Consider the following 24,496-nt stretch of genomic DNA (forward strand, 5'->3'; position numbering starts at 1 on the left):
TCCCCGTGTCTTACCACTGGTCGTGGCCGGCGACGGTATTGATCAGCATGATAGGGATCTTTGAAAATTGCGAAGGGGTGATGATTGGTTCCTACTTTTCATCTGTGGTCCACGGAGCAATTTTTGGGGGTCCTGGTCAATAACGAAGTAGCAGCTACGGGTAGACACCAATGCTATGCTATGCTATGCTAGGATTTGACTGAGAGACTGCCAACGAATGCAGCAAAAGCCAAAAGACATTTCCAGTCAAACTTTTCTCTTTTGAGTGTACCGAGAAAGGGTCCGTCCATTGTGGTCGAGGCGCATCATCGCGGTAATTAAGCCAACGTGGTTTCATCAGCCGGCCCAGACACCGCGACGCCTCCACCGCGTAACGGTTCTGCTGGGCTTCCGAGAAAATCTAAATCATCCTCCGGCGGCGCCGCTGCCACTTGCGTCAGATCATCAAAATACTCATGTCGAAACCATGTTCAACCATCGACGGACAAGCTGGTACACAATGGGACAAAAGGCGGGCGCCATTTTACACAAACACCCCCGCATAAACAGCGTGTGAGTGTTTGTGTGTGCATGTAGCTTAACCGAAAGAATTACGAGTAATTAATCTGTGTCTTGAAACCTGATGCAATGCAATAGCCCATTGTTTGAAAGGTGTGTGCAGAAGTGACTAGCGCTGATGGGAACTTCTACTTGAACGTCAGGTTGGCTCCAAAAGACCACTTCACTCGGCTTTATATGTCAGGAAAAGGCCTTTTGCATCGACGCGTGTGCTGGCCTCAAGCGGGCTAAAATGTTGGGGACACACATTAGAAGGTATGCGTTTTATGCAATCGCCCCGGGTATGCCATCATCGACATCATTATGATCGGTTGGTTTGTAGTTTAGTGGATATGCGAGCAATAAATAACGGAGAATCGTAACGAAACCGTCTTCCTCATACTGGGGATCTTAGATCACTTGCGTAATTGTTATGGTTATGAAACACGGTGTAAAAAATACCGTAATTATCAAATTAAATTACTAATTTATAATCTATACCTTTGTCTAAAACCATTTGATTGCTGTGATCCTAGATCACCTTTGGCTAAAACATGAAAGTATATATTTTTCATGATACATGCATTTTACTAAAATACACCTTTTTAACGGGAGTAGACTATTTCCTCAAGTCATCAATGTTATTTAACAATGTGAGTAACGTCTCAGAACTGATTTGTGCCCTTTGAAGATGTTTGTATAAATTGTCAGTTTTATTGGCAAAAGTTGCTAGAGAACAATAGAGCAATTCTCCCCATACTTTGGAAACGGTTATCATTTGTTTTTTTTATTTGGCTCAAACTTTTTGGGGGCCTTTTTGTGTTGATTCACCCAAAGCAGGAGTTTTCTGATGGATTTGGTGTTTTCGATAAAGATGAGAACTATTCCCAATCGATGGGTCTATTCCCAATTGGCATCGATGAGAACTATTCCCAATTTAAAATAAGCTTTAAACAAGCTAAGGAAATGCTCGTTATAACCCATAAAAAACGTTAAAAAATCTGTCGGATTTATTGGAATCATCTTATTCCAGGTCTTGACAGAGACTTTGATAGAACAAGTTTTAAAAAAAATCTGTTTTTTAATGCAAAAAATTGATTTGATTTTTTTGATTTTTCGTACGTTCTACTCAACTATTGGGGCAAGACGAATAACCCGTTGGGGCAAGAGGAACAATGCATGAAAAAACATGCTAATTTACTAACAATTGAACTATTATCACTTCGATTAAGATGTATTTGAAAAGTTTCTTTCATTTTTAGATTAAAAAATAATCTATATATATAAAAAATTTCGAAGGTTTTGTTCGAACGCGAATCAGTTGAACACGGAACGTCGGATCGGAGCGCTCTTTGCTGCGTTGGGTTCGTATAAGCCCAAGGAAGGTTCTTACGCTAATAAGTTGGCACTTTGGCCACTCTGAGACCGATTCCGGAACACCACCGTTTGTATGGGAAATGAAACGAAAAACTGAATTTTGATCATAGGAGGCGTAAAGATATTTTCAAACAAAAAAAAAACAAAACGTCAAAACGGAAAAGTTTAATGTAGAAGGTGGTAGAAAATACAGTTTTTAGTAGGATAAATAATCAAACTAAAAAAGGAAAGCTGTTTGGTCAGTCGAAAAAATAAACCTATTTGGCAGGTGGGTTGAATAATTTTTAACTGACTAATTATTATTTTAGTTTTTAGAAAACAAACCCGGACAAAAAAAAAACATAAAAAGGAAAACAAAACCAAAATGAATTCAATGAACGTTTAACCACTAGAAAAAAGAAACAGATCTTGATAGACAAGGACCTAAAAACAACCTTCATTTTTCAGAGCACCCAGGCCGCAAACAATAAAAATGAAAGAGTAAAAGTAGATTGCAAAAAAACAAACGAGGAACAAATGAACATTAGAATACACTAATCAACGAAGCAAAACAAACTAAGAAAGGTACTTCGTGATTTTTGTACCAAACCAGTTTGTACCTTTCAAACTTCAATGTATTTTATGGAACAACAACAAAATTGTATGAAAAAAAGTATAAGGATCAGTTCGATAAAAGAACAATTAAAAAATTAACTTCAGAAGAAAATAAGAAACAAAAGCAAACAATTAAACAGGGCTTTTCAATGGACTATATGAGGAAAGAAGGAGGAGGTCTAACGAAAAACCAAATGAGATTTGTAATACAGTGATGAGATTAAAAACATAAATAGGACACATCATGAAGCAAAGAATAAAGATTAAAAAGTAAAAAAAAAGCGTTGACAAAACAAAAAGAAAGAACTTGCAGTTTTTGCCCGTGACAGAACTTATTTAGTTGTTTATTTAAGGAGAATCATATGGTTTTCTAAATAGTAAACGGTAGAACATGCAAAACTGCTTTTTGAAAGTAAAAGTAAAGGTACCAGAAATGTTGGGATAGAAACCACAAAAAAGAAGAGAATAGCAGAAAAAAATGACAAGCATAAGAATCTCAAATTAAAAAAACTAATTTAATCCACCTATGTGGTTGGAGCCTTCCTCACTCATTACCAACAATAGCTGTACACAAATTTCATCTATTTTATAGATCCGGAATAAAAAGTACACCATATCTCAAGACAGGGTTGCCAGATCGTCATTGTTTTGGACTCGTTGGAAAGGTCTTTCGATAACCTAACCAACGATGGGTCGGATGGTGGATCCGGACATAGTTTACATACATTTAAGTGAGATCCGGCTTCCAAAAAGTACACCAATATCACTTAAGGGGCCATATCTCGAGACAGGGTTGCCAGATCTTCAATGTTTTGGACTCGTTGGAAAGGTCTTTCGATAACCTAACCAACGATGGGTCGGATGGTGGATCCGGACATAGTTTACATACATTTAAGTGAGATCCGGCTTCCAAAAAGTACACCAATATCACTTAAGGGGCCATATCTCGAGACAGGGTTGCCAGATCTTCAATGTTTTGGACTCGTTGGAAAGGTCTTTCGATAACCTAACCAACGATGGGTTGGATGGTGGATCCGGACATAGTTTACATACATTTAAGTGAGATCCGGCTTCCAAAAAGTACACCAATATCACTTAAGGGGCCATATCTCGAGACAGGGTTGCCAGATCTTCATTGTTTTGGACTCGTTGCAAAGGTCTTTCGATAACCTAACCAACGATGGGTCGGATGATGGACCCGGACATAGTTTACATACATTTAAGTGAGATCCGGCTTCCAAAAAGTACACCAATATCACTTAAGGGGCCATATCTCGAGACAGGGTTGCCAGATCTTCAATGTTTTGGACTCGTTGGAAAGGTCTTTCGATAACCTAACCAACGATGGGTCGGATGGTGGATCCGGACATAGTTTACATACATTTAAGTGAGATCCGGATATATGTGAAAATACATTTTTATACATAACTTTTGAACTACTTATCGAAACTTCAATCTGTATAAAACTCGATCTATGGGACCCTAAACCAAGTCGAATGCAACAGGTTCGGGTCAAATCGGTTCAGCCAGTGCTGAGAAACATGAGCTAGTTTGTTGGTCACATACATACATACACACACACATACACACACACATACACACACACATACACACACACATACACACACACATACACACACACATACACACAGACATTTGTTCAGTTTTCGATTCTGAGTCGATATGTATACATGAAGGTGGGTCAACGACGTTTTTTTACTAAATTCATTTTTAGAGCAGGATTATAGCCTTACCTCAGTGAGGAAGGCAAAAGGATGGGAAGATAGAAACAAAAGAACTAATTCGGTATGAGAAAAAGATAAAAAAGAATTACCAATTTATTGCTTCAAAACAAAACACAAAGAACTTGATCAACAGATGTTCGGAGTGAATCTATGACATTTCCCCGAAACCCATATTACCGAAGGGACATTTCCCCGAATGCCACTTCCCCGAAAAGACAGTTCCCCTAATATTCATTTCCCCGAATTCCATTTACCCGAATTTCCCATTTCCCCTAATCGTCCACATCCCCGAATTCCATTTTCCCGAATGGGCCACAATCCCGAATGCCACTTACCCGATTAGTCATATCCCTGAATAGTCATTTCCCTGAATGCCATTTCCCCGAACGCGGTCAAACGGAAATGCCCGGTGCCCCGGAGCGCGCGCGCTCCTGGGCACCGGGCATTTCCGCTTGACCGCGTTCGGGGAAATAGCATTTTATAAGAAAAAAATTGATGGCAATTTTTATCACATCAAATTACATATAATATTTTTTGAAAGGTTCGTATTGGCTCTGAATGATCAACTTTCTTTTTGGCTTCATTCAGAACAGACGTAGCATTTTTGGGGGGAAGGGGTGTTGAAAGGTTTGGTACTTTTCATTCAAATACAATGAATATTGTTGCAGACTTTTTTTTTATATATTCTCAACACAAATACTTTTTTCTTATAGACCTAATAATAATAATGCAATAGAAGTTTTGTTATTTTTCATGATTTAAAAAATATACTGTGCGATTTTCGTAGTACAGAACCCCGTTCACATTGATCCTTTTATTCACATTGCTGGTTTGGGATTTGGCGAAAAGTATAATAAAAAAAACTTTAAATAAAATTTGTACCAGCCTTATGTACCTATTTGTTAAATTTTTGGGTTTTGCCTTCCTCACTGAGGTAAGGCTATAATCCTGCTCTAAAAATGAACTTTGTATAAAAACGTCGTAGACCCACCTTCATGTATACATATCGACTCAGAATCGAAAACTGAACAAATGTCTGTGTGTATGTGTGTGTGTATGTGTGTGTGTATGTGTGTGTGTATGTATGTATGTGACCAACAAACTAGCTCATGTTTCTCGGCACTGGCTGAACCGATTTGACCCGAACCTGTTGCATTCGACTTGGTTTAGGGTCCCATAGATCGAGTTTTATACAGATTGAAGTTTCGATAAATAGTTCAAAAGTTATGTATAAAAATGTGTTTTCACATATATCCGGATCTCGCTTAAATGTATGTAAAATATGTCCGGGTCCACCATCCGGCCCATCGTTGGGTAGGTTATCAAAAGACCTTTCCAACGAGTCCAAAACATTGAAGATCTGGCAACCCTGTCTCGAGATATGGCCACTTAAGTGATATTGATGTACTTTTTGAAAGCCGGATCTCACTTAAGTGTATGTAAACTATGTCCGGATCCACTATCCAACCCATCGTTGGTTAGGTTATCAAAAGACCTTTCCAACGAGTCCAAAACATTGAAGATCTGGCAACCCTGTCTCAAGGTATGGCCACTTAAGTGATATTGATGTACTTTTTGAAAGCCGGATCTCACTTAAGTGTATGTAAACTATGTCCGAGTCCACCATTCGACCCATCGTTGGTTAGGTTATGAAAAGACCTTTCCAACGAGTCCAAAACATTGAAGATCTGGCAACCCTGTCTCGAGATATGGCCACTTAAGTGATATTGATGTACTTTTGAAAGCCGGATCTCACTTAAATGTATGTAAACTATGTCCGGATCCACCATCCGACCCATTGTTGGTTAGATTATCAAAAGATCTTTCCAACGGGTCCAAACACATTGAAGATCTCTCAACCCGTTCTCGAGATATGGCCTCTTTAGTTATATTTATGTACTTTTTTTTGTACAACCCCATCATATCAGCCATTGTTGGTAATGAGTGAGGAAGGCTCCAACCACATAGGTGGATTAAGTTAGTTTTTGAACAAAATTCGAAAAAAGACAAATTCTTTGCAAATTTCTCAAAAAACAGCATCTAATTCTGCGGTTGAATACAAATGTTAATTGAACTCAAAAAAAACTAGTACAGTCCAGACTCGATTATCCGAAGGCCTCGGAAAAATTTCACTTCGGATATTGATTCACGAAAAAAAAAATTTCGATACCTAATTTTTTATTGTCGAGCTTAAGTATGACCCCTAAACTACGTTAAAGTGATTTAAAACTTTTACATCCAAGATGGCGGCCAATATGGTGGTGTTGAAATATTGAAAAAATACTTTTTATTATTTAATAGGCAATCGACTGTTCAAATTTGACTAAAATGGGGTTGCAGAACTCAAAATTGATGTTTAAAAGAAGGAAAAGAAAAAAAAGAAAAAAATTGTTCGTGATTCGATTATCTGAAGTCCCATACAAACCTTCGGATAATTGAATAATCGAGTCTGGACTTAATTGGGTCCTAAAATTTAGCCTCAATTTGTGATATTATTGTTCACAGCGATAAAGCTTATTTTTCGAAGTACAATGACCCTGTGAACGACCACAAAGGATTTAAAATGGATTTATTATTCAATTTTTAAAAATTCACTTCACGGCCCTTCTTGGCAGAAAAGCTCCTACTTGACAGCTCGTTCCAAAGGGACCATAGTTTATCCATCGGAAAAATGTTGTCTTGTCAATAACTTTTTTTTTGCAAAAAAAACGAAACTATTGGCACTACGCCCCCCGGGGCATGGCCTTCCTCTAACGTGGGATTTCTGCTCCAGCGCCTCTGACGAGACAGGAGAAACCGGGACCGACGTTTTACTTCACCATCCGATAGAAGCTCAGTGGATAAGGCGGGAATCGAACCCGCGTCTCATAGCATCATCGGGATCGGCAGCCGAAGCCGCTACCCCTGCGCCACGAGACCCACATAAAAATGCAAAAAATGAAAAAAAACGTTATCAGAAATAGTTTCTTACCGTTGTTCATAAAAATTGACAAAGGGCTTAACTTCCCAATTTACAACATTTAATCAACAGCATACCCGAAAAAGCTGTTTGTTCGGAAAAATTGAGAAAGAAAATAACTGTTATTGATGGAAAAAGGCTTTAGCGAAAATGATGATTAGGGGATATGAAAATTCGGGAAAATTTAAATTTAAATAAACGGCAATTGGCGTAAGAGTCACTTCGGGGAAATGGCATTCGGGGAAATGGCTGATTAGGGGAAATGGCATTCGGGGATATAGCCGATTAGGGGAAATGATATTCGGGGATATGGCATTCAGGGATGTGGCTGATTAGGGGAAATGGTATTCGGGGATGTGGCCAATTAGGGGAAATGATTTTCGGGGAAATGGCATTCGGGGAAATGTCATTCGGGGAAATGAGCTAGACCCGTTCGGAGTAGGGGAGAGTGGGGAGACTTGATCCCCTTTTTTTGTATCGCACATAACTCTGTTAATTTCTCACAAAACTATAAACTTTTTGCATGAATTGAAAGCTTAAACATTCATTTATGTTTGGCTAATAAGGGTATTTCATCAGATGAACTATTCGAATCATGCCAAGCGTTTTAAAAAAATATTTTAAACCGGCATTTTAAAAATGTTAGGGGTAACTTGATCCCCCTTTCAACATTTTGCAGAAATCTTAAGCAAAATGTTTCTTATTCATCCAAACTTTTAATTTTCTATAAGTTACAGCAATTTCACATAAAACCTGTACGTTTGTGTTCAAAATATAAAAGTTTAGTATGTAAAATATTTAAAAACTTAAAATATTATTTTTTAGACCAAAACTAAGCATGTTTACAGAAGCTAGAAATTTTTGTTTACAAAACTTTTGAAAAAAAGTTCAAACTGCAGTAAGTTATGTACAACTATACTAAAGGAAACTATGTACGAAAACCCAGCCCAATTAATTAATCTTGAGGCTGATTCCAGTGACTGTAAAAATGCAGGGATCAATTCTCCCTAAATGCACTTTTTTAAACAATTGATTGTAATAATAGTATGACGATAAATTTAACATCAAATGCGTAAGGTTTTTGAAGTTGATAAGTTTATCAAACAATTCATGTATAAAAAATATTTTTTTGAATAATTTTTGAGTGTTTTCTATAGATATCAAAAAAAAAAAGAAAAAAAGATCTCTTGGACGTTTTTTGCAGCTCGTTTTAGAAAAATGTGTGTAAATTAATTTAAACATTTTATATTTTTTTGCTTTATTTTCTACAATGAGTTTTAGTTAATTTCGCACAACTTTCTAGAATAAAGCTAATAGTTTTACCCACATGCTGACGAGATACAGGCTTGGGATCAAGTGTCCCCGGGGATCAAGTCTCCCCACTCTCCCCTACAAAGTGGACATTTTTCAAACAACAAACCAAAAAAGGGCAGGAAGAAGTTTGCAGAAAAAGCTTTTTCTTTAAAAACGTGATAGTAGTAGTATGTACATTGTGAACGATAAAGAAAGGCAAACGATAGAAGTCCAAATAAGATGTCTAAACCCTAATCAACGAAAAAAGAAAAATCATTTTCATTTAGAAATCTGACTGAGAATATTTGAAACTATCTTAAAATAAACCCTAATAAGCATCCTACGATCTTTTTGAGAAGATAAAGTTCAAGAATAATTAAAAAAAAAGTAAAAGGAATCTACAAAACAAATGAAAAAAGGGCAAGACGAAGTTTGCCGGGTTCACCTAGTATTTTACTAAAAATTTGACCGTTTTTACGAAAAAAAATATTACTTAGATGATAAATAGTAAATTTTCATGATATTATTATATCGTGTATGGACAATTTTTAAACAATTGATTATCAGTTTTTAAGAACTTTTATCTATTTTTTTCACAATAAAATATGTTGCTGCAGCAATTCGTATTTTTTTCCATACTAAAAATCCATACCTAGTACACTTGCTCCACCTAAACAAGATATTTTAAAAACTCTCTACAAAAATAACCAAAACATAAATCGTACATTATAAAACGTGCAAGTCATTGGTAAGGACACTACTGATCTAGGAAAAATAGCATTTTGATAAAATGAGCCTTAAAACGAACCCTAAGCCTTATTTTGTACTCTCGGAATATTATAAGGAAACAAAGGTTTTGAAAAAAACTTCATTCAATATTATGCCCCGTGGCGTTTACGTCGTTTTGGTTTGTTATGTGGATTATGATGTAGCAAACAGCTTGCAGTAATTTTTAAAATTCTGTTATGTACTTCAAAAGAACTTATTGTATCTTGATTATTCACCAATAAAACCGAGTTGAAATTGAAAAATGTTAGCTTTTCGTTTTTTTTTAATTGATTAGGAGTGTCCATTTCTGAAAGTATTTCTTTAAGTTCAGAAAATTTCCCATATTTTTTATCAGAATTATAGAAGATTGAACCTCTTGTCTGCTAAGATACAGTGGCTAAACAACAGAAACTGGAGCGTTCCGGTTTTTTTTTTCTAAAGGTCCAATAAACAAAATATTCATTTTATTATTTTTGTGGGTTTTATAAGCCCCTGTCTCAAGGCGGTATAAAAAAAATACCCAAAAAAGCAAAAAAAAAAAAAAAAATCAAATGTTGTTTATTTGACCTTTTTAAACAAAACTCCAAAAAAGAAGTTTTCTTTTACCCAAACATTTTTTAATACAACTGATGGTCTAATTTTCAAAACTTCCTGATCACTTCAAAACTTAAAAAAAAATCAGATGGTTCTGCCGAGTAACAGTCCAGACTCGATTATCTGCAGGTGTGTATGGAACTAGACTCAACTCGAGAGGAAGCATGAAGTTTGGGTCCTCAGAAACACGTGCACTTTGACTTTTTCAAAAATAATTTAGACAGATCCGGATGGCTTTTCTCTAGAGTTTGTATTGTTAATTAGGGTGGTTCGTCGCGAACAGCACTAATTCTCCATGACAAATTCTTGAGTTGAGCCTGCGCAGAAATTTTGTTGATCAACATCAAATTTGTCATATTAGTCAAATTAAAATAGGGACCATCCATAAACCACGTGGACACTTTAGGGGGGGGGGGTATGGTGATTGTCCACGCTCCATACAAAAACCCGATTTAATCCCACCAGGGGTGAGATAGAGCCTTTCTTACTAAAGAATATAACTTCTCTCAATTCACAACATCGACTTGATACAAAAAATCTTATGATGAAGGCAAGGTATTATTAATGATGTGTTTTCTAAAAGAAATTGAAAACGCAATTTTCACCAATCGAACATTTTTAATCGTACAAATTCTTAGCTTCCAATGCGCAAGTGACGACACACACCGCGGTTTTGGTTTTCTAGTTTTGGTACGAGCCCAAAAACCGAACAAAGCAGGTGCAAAGCAAAACCGAGTTAACCGCACAGTGGGAAGCTTGCGTGGAAGCTTGCCATTCAGCGTCTACGAAAGTGAGAGAGTCAGATATATATTTTTACAACCGCGCCACTACACACTCAATCGCATTACCTTAGGTAGATAGCCATTGGCGTCGCGAGTATTGAAAACTTTGAAAACGATATAAAGCTTAGAAGCTTCGAAAGCTCCTATTGGAATCCAATGAACTCTGTTAAATAAACTAACGAAATCACGACCAAATGAAGCCTACTTAAAGGCGATTTTAGGAGCACACGGGAAACAAATTGTTTGTACCCGGATGAATGTCCTATGTCAAAAATGTTTTTGCATAAACATTGGACAGTTATGCAAAAACGGACAGAGCAAAAGAAACCGAAAAGCTACGATATCTTACATGTTGAAGGAAACATCGGTAGACAAGCTACTACGAACAAGTATAAGTCGAGCCGAAACATATGCGCCAGCATTCTCGCGCCAGTATTCGAAGCTCAACTTGACAACTTGGCGACGAAGCGTCGAAAATCGATGCAGTGTGATTTTTTAGCGATTTTTCGGATTAAAATTCATGCTGAATCGACATATTAACGAAGCTGGAAATGACGTCCTGGCTTAAAGTAAAACCTATACCTTTCTTTAGTAAGAAAGGCAAAAAGATTTTTTTGTATGGACAATTGCCCAGGAGGTTCGAGATTATCAAAAAAGTGTCCACGTCAATCATGGCCATTTTGGCCGCCATCTTGAATTAAAAAAAAATCTAAATGGGTAATTCTCTACCAACTCACACGAAATCGGGAAAAGTTGCCCCGACCCCTCTTCGATTTGCGTGAAACTTTGTCCTAAGGGGTAACTTTTGTCCCTGATCACGAAACCGAGGTCCGTTTTTTGATATCTCGTGACGGAGGGGCGGTACGACCCCTTCCATTTTTGAACATGCGAAAAAAGAGGTGTTTTTCAACAATTTGCAGCCTGAAACGGTGATGAGATAGAAATTTGGTGTCAAAGGGACTTTTATGTAAAATTAGACGCCCGATTTGATGGCGTACTCAGAATTCCGAATAAACGTATTTTTCATCGAAAAAAACACTAAAAAAGTTTTAAAAATTCTCCCATTTTCCGTTACTCGACTGTAAAAAAATTTGGAACATGTCATTTTATGGGAAATTTAATGTACTTTTCGAATCTACATTGTCCCAGAAGGGTCATTTTTTCATTTAGAACAAAAATTTTCATTTTAAAATTTCGTGTTTTTTCTAACTTTGCAGGGTTATTTTTTAGAGTCTAATAATGTTGTACAAAGTTGTAGAGCAGACAATTACAAAAATTTTGATATATAGACATAAGGGGTTTGCTTATAAACATCACGAGTTATCGCGATTTTACGAAAAAAAGTTTTGAAAAAGTTACTTTTTGCGTTTCTCTTTGTTTCGTCGTCCGTGTCTGTCGCGGGTGACCATGAATGGCCATGATCGATGACGACCAACTTTTTCAAAACTTTTTTTCGTAAAATCGCGATAACTCGTGATGTTTATAAGCGAACCCCTTATGTCTATATATCAAAATTTTTGTAATTGTCTGCTCTACAACTTTGTACAACATTGTTACACTCTAAAAAATAACCCTGCAAAGTTAGAAAAAACACGAAATTTTAAAATGAAAATTTTTGTTCTAAATGAAAAAATGACTCTTCTGGGACAATGTAGATTTGAAAAGTACATTAAATTTCCCATAAAATGACATGTTCCAAAATTTTTTACAGTCGAGTAACGGAAAATGGGAGAATTTTTAAAACTTTTTTAGTGTTTTTTTCGATGAAAAATACGTTTATTCGGAATTCTGAGTACGCCATGAAATCGGGCGTCTAATTTTACACAAAAGTCCCTTTGACACCAAATTTCTATCTCATCACCGTTTCAGGCTGCAAATTATTGAAAAACACCTCTTTTTTCACATGTTCAAAAATGGAAGGGGTCGTACCGCCCCTCCGTCACGAGATATCAAAAAACGGACCTCGGATTCGTGATCAGGGACAAAAGTTACCCCTTAGGACAAAGTTTCACGCAAATCGAAGAGGGGTCGGGGCAACTGCTGTGTGAGTTGGCGGAGAATTACCCAAATCGCTTTTGTGTAGTTTAGGGTTGCGCTTCTAGGTGGATTTAGCTCTATAAAAATCGCCAGAAATTAGTTTTTTAACAAATTTTTGACCTTTAATTGGAAATTTGAACTCTTAAAATTAAACAACAGTTTAGGGTTGGAAGTTTGACTTTTTTTAATGTTACTTTTCTAATGTCTTTTAATTTTTTTTTCAGTGGTCAACATTTACTATGTTTTTTTCGTTTCCTATATTTTATGTGAAAAAAAGTATACAGTGATGTTTTTATGTTACGACTTGCCCCTACGCTTTTTTTCTACAATTTATAAAATAATTGTATCAAATATGGTAGAAATTATGAAAATCTAGCAAAAAATTGAAAAATTGAATGTAAAAATACGAAGAAACTAAAAAAAGAAAAGGTAATGATAGGAGGTGGTAGAAAAGGCAAAATGGAAAAACTGGAACAAGAAAAACATAACACAACAAAAGTGAAGTTTTTCGTAGAACTTCATAAATCTTCGAAAAAAAATAATTAAAAAACCTAATGTTACCACATCGTTAAAACTTTTTCAAAGCGTATAAAAAACTAACTGAAACCGTGCAGACGCTAATAGTTTAAACCGGTGTTAAATCTTTGCTAATCGTTTCACTGGCAAGAAAAAAAACTTGTAGTAATTGCCTGTTGCCGATACAGCTTTGCCTTGGCATCTACAAACTTTGCAGAAAAAAAAACACTGCCGCTGCGAAGCGGCTCAAATTCAATATTTACGCCTTTCAAAGGCACCATTTATTCGCCATTTGAGCCGAAAGAAATCGTCACCGTCGCCAGTCTCTCACACGTGAAATGCCATCTCAGATCTCGGATTTCAGCTGCAAATTACTGCGCGCGCGTAAAACCCGCATCTAATCCACACGCACGCGTAATCTTCACAGCCAACAGTTTGCCGGTATTGGTATGTGAAATTAGAAATTCGTTAGGCCTCCCCCCCCCCTCGCTCACCCGCGCGCGGTACGGTAGGTAAGTGTCGACAACCTAGAGATTTTCAACGCCTTCGACCGGAACAACGGAAATTGCACGCTGGCTTGAAGAACTCGCCTGGCTGCTCAAGGTCCCGTACCTTATGATCTTCGTGTGCGGACGTGGCCTTCAGGGTGGCTTAGCTGGGAAACGAAACGGTCACACCGCGGGTTCGTGTCTTGTCTTAAGTTCTTTCTGAACGCACTGAGCGAGAATTAATTAGTGCCGGAAGTTGCCCACCCCAACACTGTCAATGGGGGTATTATGGAGTTGTCTAGTTTGACTGACCGGTCAGGAATCGCTGATGACAGGCTCAAGATCAGTTGCTAATTTGCCGGCGGTCTTAATCAGTGGTTTAGAGCATGACCCCAGGGCACGTGATTTGAACGTTAGAGGCTGTACTCAGAAATTGACAAAGTAAAACAACTTTTGGACTTTTTTTCATAAGAAATAAAGTATAATTCAATAGCTTAGAACATGACCCTCGTGATTTCATCAGCACAGTCTACGATAGTTGGTGGAGACCAATCTATCCTCCAGCAAATAAAGCTGTCACGTCGGACACAACTCTTTGCGACACGTTGCTGCCACCGAAACAAAAACTGGGCCAACATTGAAACCAGTCAACTCAGTTTGTTTTAGTCACATTATGTTTGCGTTGTCCCAACTCCCTCGACTTGGCGGGGCATAAAATGTTAATGATATGCAAGTCCAAAGGGTATTTTGGCGCACTCCAACGGAGATCTCCAGTGTTGCGTTCCTCACGCGCTCACGCGCTCGTGAGCGCTCACTTTTCGCTCATTCGTGAGGAGGAGCGCTGCGCGAGCTAGCTCACGTTTGCCCGCGCTCACGTTTGCTCCGATTTTTTCAGCTCACGTTTGCTCCACGCTCGCGCTCGCGCTCATATTTCAATCACGGAACGCTCATTTTGGACGTTTCGCTAATCATCTAACGTTTTTGAGAAAGTTTTTTTTTTCAATTCTAGATGGATTTTTTGCGTCAGGTGCAGTAGGGCTGTGGAAATATGACTTTGTGAACAAATTTAATGATATATGAATTGGAATAGCTTAATTTCATCAATCATGTTTTTAAATAAATGGTTGGATTTGCAAGGGTCAAATATTTTTTTAGACATACAGTCGAATGTATAAATATTTTAGAATTCAAAGGCCTTATTGTAGCAGAGAGGGGCGGAAGGGTATAGATGCCTAAATAAAAGGGCCTGTAAACCTTAGAAAAACTTACAAAACAATGAATTGATTCAAGAGGATTTATGCTTTGGTGAGCTCGATTCAAGGTTAAATGCTTGTTTGATTAAAATATAACATTAAACTGTTTTTATGTACCTAATCAGCTACCATTAAAAAAAAGTTATTCAATTTATTAAATTTTCAGTGATTCAGTGATTAGAAACGGCTAATCATTTTTATAAGGTTAGTCTTTATTTGGCAAACATTTTAGAAAATAGGGTAACATTTTTGAAACAGTTCTATTTTGAATATATGCCTCAAAATTCCTAAGGGTTGAAATAACCCTTTTGACTCAAAAAAAAAAAAATTTTCAATATTTTTCACCACGAAAAGGTTGGATCTTCTTCCAACAAGTGGATTTTATTCAACACTTTCGCAACCAAACCTCTGAAAATATTCAATTACAAGTTATATATGATTTTTTGAACAAGGATGATTGTAACTGTTTGAAAGATTATTTAAAAATAAATAAAATATACATAAATTGTCAATATTTTTGTACATAACAACAATACAATATGGTCCAATATGGATTTGATTTGTGAACAAACAGTGCATCTCTTCACGTCAATGAATGTTTACATTATGAAATTAGTTTTTTGTTCCTTGTTCGAAAAATGTCTAGATTTTAAATAGAACGTAAATTTCGGTTCGCTGATCAAATCCATTTCATTGCCTACTTTTGTTTGTTCGACCACTTTCTTGTTTGTTTTTGCTGCCTGTGCTGAGATAGTTCTAGAAACTTCGTTTCAAACAGGCAGATGCTTCAACAGGAAAAAACAACTACCTACTTTGGCTCACCAGCTCACGTGAGCGCCAAATGCTCCGGTGAGCGTGAGCGAGCACGAGCTACCTGATAAAAACTCACGCTCCAGCTGGAGCGAGCAAGCCTTCCGTGAGCGCTCGCTCATTCGCAACCCTGGAGGTCTCCCAGGCATGTTGCAGCAACTTCTACGAAAATGTCCGCTGCAGATCAGATCTTGGCGGTAAACACATTTGGATTAAGTCCATAAATTACCACCGGATTGTGGCGCTGCTGCTGCCTTAAGGTATATCTGACTCTCGAAATGTCCACCCGCCGCTCCGGTTGTTTGCCTCAAGACGTGACCTTAGACTGCCACGAGTTGTTGTTTTTGCGAGTTCAAATATAAAGTTGGGTGACAAAAATGTATGAGATTGGTAAAGTATGTCATGGTGGCGCTATTGATTGCTGAGGGCAAGGTTTGTGAAATAGTTACTTTTTTTAAGTGATAAACTTGAAAGCTTTGAAAAATGATTCTTAAGGCTGCTGAGAAAAAAAATGTAAATGTTAATCTATTCTACCTACATTTCAAATTTATTTTAAAAACATAATCAATATTAGGACACACCCAAATCGCTAAGGTTCCACTGTGTTTCAAAATTCCCATCTCACGACCTTTATCTCAAAACACCGTTCAAATATCACCTTCCGGTAGTGTTATGGTCAACGCCAAAATAATGCCACCATGTTCGATGTCGGTAGCCCATGAAATAAGCCTCAAATTTGTCAGCCTCCCACGCACAGCGCCACCGCCGAAACCAAGTCGATCATCATCAAGAAGACGAAGAGCGCGTTTATCCGGTCCAGTTGGTTCTCACCATTCACAAAAAAAAAAGACTCAAAATCGTTCGCCAGGGAGGTTCGTCGCTTGATGAGGGTCCATTTTTTATTTGAAAGTCTCTCGAACATGCACGCGGTGGCATTTTGTGGGGCGATCTTGAACTAGATTAGTTTGACCGTCGTGACGAGAGACGCTCGAATTTTGCTTTTGCGACGCGTCGCGACGGCTCAGGTTACCCGGCCTGAAGAGTTGCTCGAAAAAAAACATACGATTGGTGAAGTGCGCCGTTTCCGGTTTCTCAGTGTGGTCGTGCTGGAGTTAACCCTCACATTACATTTATGAATCTTATTGTTCAGTGAACTCTATGGGCCAACTTTTCGATTTCTGTGATACTTTGCTCTAAGGGGTTGTTTTGGTTCTTGATCACGTATCCAAAGTCCATTTGGCGATATCTCGTGACGGAGGGGTGGTGCTTCCTCTTTATTTTTACCGGATTTTCTTACTAAGAAATGTTTAAAAAAAAACTTTGTTAAAACCTAGTCAGGAGTTATGGAAAAAATTACATTTCATACGTTTTCATACGTCTTATGCTAAATAGGCTTAATTCTGACAAAAGATAAGTCTTTGTACTGTCAAATGATGTAAAGGCGATGGTATGTAAAAATTTCTATTATAAATGAAAGATATTGGAGGTAATCAAAACAATGTGAAAGCTTATTTGCTCAAAATAATGCGAAAGCGCAATTGGTGGCTAAAATTCAGCTGCGGTTGAAATTTTATTGATAAATTTAGGAGAGATAGAGCAAAAACAATCAATCAAGCTTTTGTAATTATAGTTTTTAATGTTAAAAAATATTTTATTGCAATCCTTTGAAAAAAAAAAATCAAATTATTACTTCTATCGCTAAATTAATTATATCAGAAATTCAGCATATGAGCAATTCTCTACGAAAACGGTCTTTTTTCTGCAATTTTAATTTTTGTATTTTTTAAATCCGGCTAAACATTTTTGATATCTTTGGTATGACCAAAGAAGCCATTTTGTATCGTTAGTTTGTCCATATAATTTTCCATACAAATTTGGCAGTTGTCCATACAAAAACGATGTATGAAAATTCACAAATCTGTATCTTTTGAAGAATTTTTTTGATCGATTTGGTGTCTTCGGCAAAGTTGTAGGTATGGATACGGACTACACTGGAAAAAATGATACACGGTATAAAAATGTTGGTGATTTTTGATTTAACTTTTTGTCACTAAAACTTGCTTTGCAAAAAACACTATTTATGCCAACTTTTCAGAAATTTCCAGGTTGTGCAAAAAATCTTTGACCGAGTTATGAATTTTTGAATCAATACTGATTTTTTCATAAAATCGAAATATATATATTGGTCGCAAAAATTTATTCACATCATTTTTCGATGTAAAATCAAATTTGCAATCAAAAAGTACTGAAGTGAAATTTTGATAAAGTGCACCGTTTTCAAGTTAAATCCATTTTCAAGTGACTTTTTTGAAAATAATCGCAGTTTTTCATTTTTTTAAATTAGTGGACATGTTTGCCCACTCTTGAAAAAAATATTTTTGGAAAGCTGAGAAAATTCTCTATATTTTTCTTTTTGAACTTTGTTGATACGACCCTTAGTTGCTGAGATATTGCAATGCATAGGTTTAAAAACATGAATATTGATGTTTTCCAAGTCTCACTCAAACAACCCACCATTTTCTATCGTCGATATCTCAGCAACAAATGGTCCGATTTACAATGTTAAAATATGAAACACTGGTAAAATTTTCCGATCTTTTCGAAAAAAAAAATATTTTCAAAAATTTTAAACCAAGACTAACATTTTAATAGGGTGTAATATTTAATTTTTGGCCCTTTTGAAATGTTAGTCTTGATCTAAAAAATTAAAAAATATTTTTTTCAAGAGATCGGTTGTTTCATATTTTAATATTTATTGTAAATCAAACCATTAGTTGCTTAGATATCGACGTTAGAAAATTGTGGGTTGTTTGGGTGAGACTTGGAAAACATCAATATTCATGTTTTTAAACCTTTGCATGGCAATATCTCAGCAACTAATGGTTGTATCAACAAAGTTCAAAAAAGCAAAGTATAGACAATTTTCTCAGCTTTTTAAAAATATGTTTTCCAGTAGTGGGCATACATGTGCACTAGGGTGCCCAGAATATGGAAGTTTTTTTTCAAAACCTCGCTCCACAAGCTGAATATTGTTCCTTGACCTATTTTAGGACTCTAGGCCAAATATGAGCAAAATCGGTCATCATTTACCCATTGATACTCGGAGGTGAAGTTTGTATGAGAAAAATCGAAAAAATGTATGGAAAACCCATGATTCTTACGGTTTGGTCTGCACGGTGCGCTACTTCCATCCAAATATACCCAAACGTGAGATTCTTATTGGAAATTTAATTCTCTACAACTTTGTAGAAAACACCATAGCTGTAAAACTCGATTCTGAAAAGTTATTAGCGATTTAAAAAAGTCATTTTTGTATGAAAAACATTTTTTTCGCCAACTTTTGCCTCGGGTATCAATGGGTTAATCTCATCCAATTTTGCTCAAAATTTACACAGATGCTTAAAATAACCCAAAAAACCGTTTTTCGCTTGTGGAGCAGGGGGTCATTTTTTCTGGGCACCCTAATGTGCACTTATTTTTAAAAATGAAAAACTGCGACTATTTTCAAAAAAGTTACCTAAAAATGACTTTTACTTGAAAACGGTGCACTTTATCCAAATTCACTAAAGTACTTTTTATTGCAAATTTGATTTTACATCGAAAAATGAAGTTAAAAAATTTTTGCGGCCAATATTTTGATTTTTTGAAAAATCAGTATTGATTAAAAAATTCATAACTCGGTCAATGATTTTTTGCAAATCAAGTGTTTTTTTGCAAATCAAGTGTTTTTGTGCAAATCAAGTGTTTTTCTTTTTGCAAATCAAGTTTTTGTGACAAAAATTTAAATAAAAAATCACCATTTTTTTACCGTGTATCATTTTTTTCCAGTGTAGTCCGTATTTATACCTACAACTTTGCCGAAGACACCAAATCGATCAAAAAAATTCTTCAAAAGATACAGATTTTTGAATTTTCATACATCATTTTTGTATGGACAGCTGCCAAATTTGTATGGAAATTTATATGGACATACTAATGACGCAAAATGGCATCTTTGGGCATACCGAAGGCACCAAAAAAGTTTCGAATGACCGACATCTGAGAGAACTGCTCATATTTGTGTGTTTTCGTTAAATTTTAGTTAAATGTTTCAATTTTCTATTTTTTTCAACCACGATGGCGGTCAATCACTTTCAATCAGAACACGCGTTGAACGCCATATTTAGGCATTGCTAATTGGCCTCGTTGAATGCTTTTTAGGAGCTTATGGTTTGAAGTAAGCTTTTGCATGCCTAGTGGCACTTGAAAGCGAAAACACCCTTGGTTTTAAAGAAGCATGTGATAAAACCGTTTGGGGTTTCAAGACTCTCTTACAACTGTCATAAAACCTTATTGAAAGGCATTTTTCTTTTTAATCACAAGTTTTTATGTCCAAGGCATAAAACCTTGTAAGAACCTACTAATTAGCTTCTGCCTGTTGGTTGTGGTGAATGCCAAATAAAACTATAAAGCAATCATGTTGCTATCATAAAACTTCAAAAAACTAGGTGGTGGCAAGGTGGTTTAAAAATGTTACTTGTGCATCATTTAGGGCTCGTGCATAAACCACGTGGTCCCCAAACTTGATTTTTTTTCAGCATGGTGAAAATGTTAAGTTTTAAAAACGATCGAGGGTTAAATTGAACCATTTATAAAAATTGTAGGTGCTCATTTGAAATCAAACCTCGACTTGCCGCTTTCCTCCTTTGGCGCTGCCATTTTTAGTGGCACCTCGAGAAACTTAGACCCGCTGAAGAGGCAACACTTTGGCCAAGGTTGGTGCTCCCTCCCCCCCCCAAAACAAACCAACTTTAACCGGTTTTGGCGCGCGACGGGGCAAAATTGAAAGTTCACTTTCATAAGTTTGAGTACCATCGTAGTCAGAGGGCACACCGCCATCGACCGTAGCCTGAAGCCACTTGTCGGCACACGATCGACCATTGAACACATTCGATTGCTCCGGAGCAGAACTTCATCCATCAAACGTCCGGACCGGTGGCCGCCGACTAGCAAAGTGCTAAATTTATCAAGGCTTTTAGAAACTTTTAGCTTTTGTTTTCTTTTCTCCCCAATATAATTAGTGCAAATAAGTACACAGGGGAGGGGGCTAATTTGTATTCATGCGCCATAAGTTTCGTTTTGCTGGTTTAGTTGTTTCGCGTGAAAGTGGCCTCAAATTAAAGCAAAAGTTCCCGATTTGCACCGATGCAACACGACGGTGAAACACTTTGAGGAGTTTGCCGACGACCATCAATCTCTGTCTAGTGTCGAAACATTGAAAGGTTTGTTTTGTGAAACATGAATTTGAAATTGGTATTTTTACAAAATTTCATTCACAATTCGGTCATTTGAAAAGTCTTCCAAACCCATTCTTCTTCAGTGCCCCAAGTAAGTCACCATCTGTTACACTTGGCTGGCCCCAAGAACGTGCTCACCAGCTAACTCAATTCTAACCTAACGGTCTGGACGTCCTGCTCAGTTCACCACCGCAACCGACCGATACGGTGAAGTTCCCTTGAGCTCGTTGAACCTAATTTCGGACCCATCCAACCCGAAAAACTTCACGGTGTGTCGCGCACCATATGGGCAATGAATGCGGCCAACTCCACGGTCAAAAGTGCATAAATTACAGGGCCCCGGCGGCATGTCGGCATTAGACACCAAATGGCCATAAAAGTTCATTCTGTGAAGAGGTCCCCTAGCTTGGTTCCAAGCCAACCATCTAGTACTGGAGGGGGTCAACAGTCTAACGAGCGACGGAGAATTCCTTTGAGGTACTCTTGTAAAGATGGGCAGATGGTGCTCACTATTTTACACTCGTCAGTGAGATCCCATTTTCCGTCGATGAAGTAACAATCAATTGATGGGCAGGGCACCTCAAACAGCTTAGTAGCAAATGGTGCAATATAAAGAAAAATCGCACCTTTAATCTAGGTCGTCAATTTTAGAGCAACTGTGTGAGTAAGTACAGATTCCCTGTTTAATTTCAAGTAAGTTACAGTAGAATAAAAAAAAAATACAAATTGCATCTTGCTCAAATATCTTAATAGAGTAACATTTCGTCGGTTGTGTTCTATCTTGTGACATCTTGTGACAACTTAGATATTTTTTATGATGATAATATTTTATTGAAACATAAAAATTATAAAAACAACGAAATTCATTAAAATTATTCAAAAGAATTCATTACAAAACTCAGTAAGCAGTGCCCATAATGTGAAAGGTAGTTAAATTAAGAAATTTTGGAGAAAGGCACTATTTATTTCAGGAAATTTGGCATATCTCTGCTTGTATTGAACCAAATGTTTTAAAATGTAATAGTATGATGTGGTAGAGGACTGAAGTAATAATTTTCGGAACCTATTGGGTAATAAACAGCTTATTAAATAAATAATCTATGTGTTGCATTGTTTAATGCTCAAATTTGTTTCCGAGCAATGTGTTGCTGTATTTTCATGACAAATTGTATAAATAAGATTTATTTTCGGTCGTTTCAGGGTTTCCAGCTTGGATTTTGGAGTAATTTCAATGAATTTTAGAAATCTGCTAAAATTGTTTCGATTTTTTTGTGGAGGTCAAATATGGGTCAAATATAGTTGGTTAAATTTGAGTGATATCAACATGAATGCACTGATTTTCTGTGATTTTTTTGAACAAATATCCTAGAAAATCGAAAAATAATCTTCAAAATAAAGTTACTCTAGACCCCCGACGAAATATTTCGGTATAACCCGCAAAATGTCGGGAAAGAGCCCTTCTTTCACGGTGCGAAATATCAGACATACCGATTTTTTTATCTTTGAGGTCTCGAAAAAATACACCGTGCTCAACATCAAGGATTCTGATTGCTCCAAAAAGACTCAGTCACTCGCGAGCACAAATCTAGAGCGACGAAAAACTGCTCTGATGTATTTCTACCGTTTGTCACTTCCACACCAATCGCTACTGAACAACCTCTCTTTGCTCTCCCTCTCATTCCAATCGGGTAATACAGCGAATGGTTCAGAGAGACCGATTCTGTTAAGTTGCTCAAAGCTGACTGAGATCGGCTTTGCTTTGATCATTTTAAAAATGCTTAAAATCAATGATTTTTTGCAATTTTGTTAACGTCATGATTCGAATTCCTGGACGCTTCGAAACCCGGACACCTCATCTTGTTTTATCAATAATTTGGATATAAGTTTGCATTTTGAATGTCAAAACTGTGTTATTTGATAAATTCTAACATCAACTTTCGTTTAAAGTTTGTTTGAACGCTGTAGTCAATGTCAAAACAATTAAATTAAATAAAATTATAAGATAGCCAAAAATGCGAAACATTTCACGTGAAATATTTCATAGGCGTCCGAAGCACCGGGAAGGCAAAGCATAAATTTATGGTTTCGATTTCCTTAAATTCTAGCAAATTTTTATACAAAATATCGATTGTTTTGATGTTAACAGCTTATTTGAGACCTAAAGAATGCAATTCACTAACATTTCAGTCCAAATTTGTGCAATTCATTAGCTAAAACGAGTGTCCGGAATTCGAAGCAAAAGTGTCCGGATTTCGAATCAGCTTTTATCAGTGTCCGGGATTCGAAGCACAACAAGCCATTTTAATTTTCAAATTCTGATGAAAAATTGTTAGAAAAGACATATTTTGCATGCATTCTCTTAAAACTGACTGGTAATACTACATCCTGATGATATTTCTTCATTTCCAACTCATTACATGATTTTTTGTCAGCTATAACGAAAATGATTTGCTACTAAGTGTCCGGATTTCGAATCATGACGTTATTTACACAACATCAAAGACACATTTGGCAGCAATTTCCACCATACCAAATTCTAATTGTCGGCAAACTGTGGTAGTGAAGGCCAAATGAGCACCGCGCTAGTATTTTTTGGCTCTCTCCTCTCTTAGAATACTCGTGTAAGATTCCGGTTGACGGACGCAGTAGGAAAAGAAATTCACGAAGTATTTGTTTCGCTGAGTGAAGCGATTGAGCCTCTTGCCGCCAGCCTATCGTGTTCGCTAGCGAATGGTTGCGCGCTCCGGTCGGCAAAGATTCGTTCGGTGATGAGTTAGTGATTTCTGATCTCTTTTTAGTTCAAAGATCTTGCGCAGGATCATTTTATCACCAAAAACTTTTTTTTTGAAAATTCAGACCTGAACGGGTTCAAAAAATCTGCTATTTTCGTTGCAAATATTTTTCAAAGTTTATGGCATTTTATGGGTTTTTTTTTATTTAGAAATATGTTTTTCATCTTATTTTTAAGGGGTTACATACATGTAAATCGACAAAAAAGTCAGTCAGCCATTATATCTTAACACTGCTTTGACCAAATCGACTCAAAATTTTGATGAAGACATGTTAAACTGGTCAAGTGTGCATGACGAAGGCAGATTTTCAAAAAAAACTTATTTAAAAAATACAAAAATCCAAAACTGACGATTTTTTCTATTTTTGTGTTTTTCATATAAAAAATCGTCAGTTTTTGATTTTTGTATTTTTTTTAAGCAAAATTTATAATCGGGCTTCGTCATGCACATATGTCTTGAGAGTCTTTACGCCAAATTTTAGCCAATTTAGTTCATCCCATTTCGAGATATCATGGCACTCGTAAACTCGGTGTTTTGAAAAAAACGCTCAAAAAGTTTGACAGTCCGCTTTGCGCAAGGCAAAATGCTAAGCTTAAAATCGTCTCTAACTCAGTTTAACCCTCTACTGCTTAAATTTTTATTTATTTTTTTTCCTTGTGTTCAGGAGGTCATTTT

General features: G+C 36.7%; 1 protein-coding gene and 1 long non-coding RNA gene across 3 annotated transcripts in view; both read left to right on the forward strand.

Moving 5' to 3' along the window:
- Positions 1 to 24,496, forward strand: part of LOC120428122 (uncharacterized) — a 109,426-nt gene that overhangs the window by 38,992 nt on the left and 45,938 nt on the right. The window lies entirely within an intron of this gene.
- Positions 280 to 2,684, forward strand: LOC120428124 (uncharacterized). The gene is made up of 2 exons (XR_005607040.2): positions 280 to 2,182; positions 2,362 to 2,684. It is a non-coding gene; the product is annotated as an uncharacterized LOC120428124 (long non-coding RNA).

The sequence above is a fragment of the Culex pipiens genome, chromosome 2 (assembly GCF_016801865.2).
Source record: "Culex pipiens pallens isolate TS chromosome 2, TS_CPP_V2, whole genome shotgun sequence".
Taxonomy (NCBI): domain Eukaryota; kingdom Metazoa; phylum Arthropoda; class Insecta; order Diptera; family Culicidae; genus Culex; species Culex pipiens.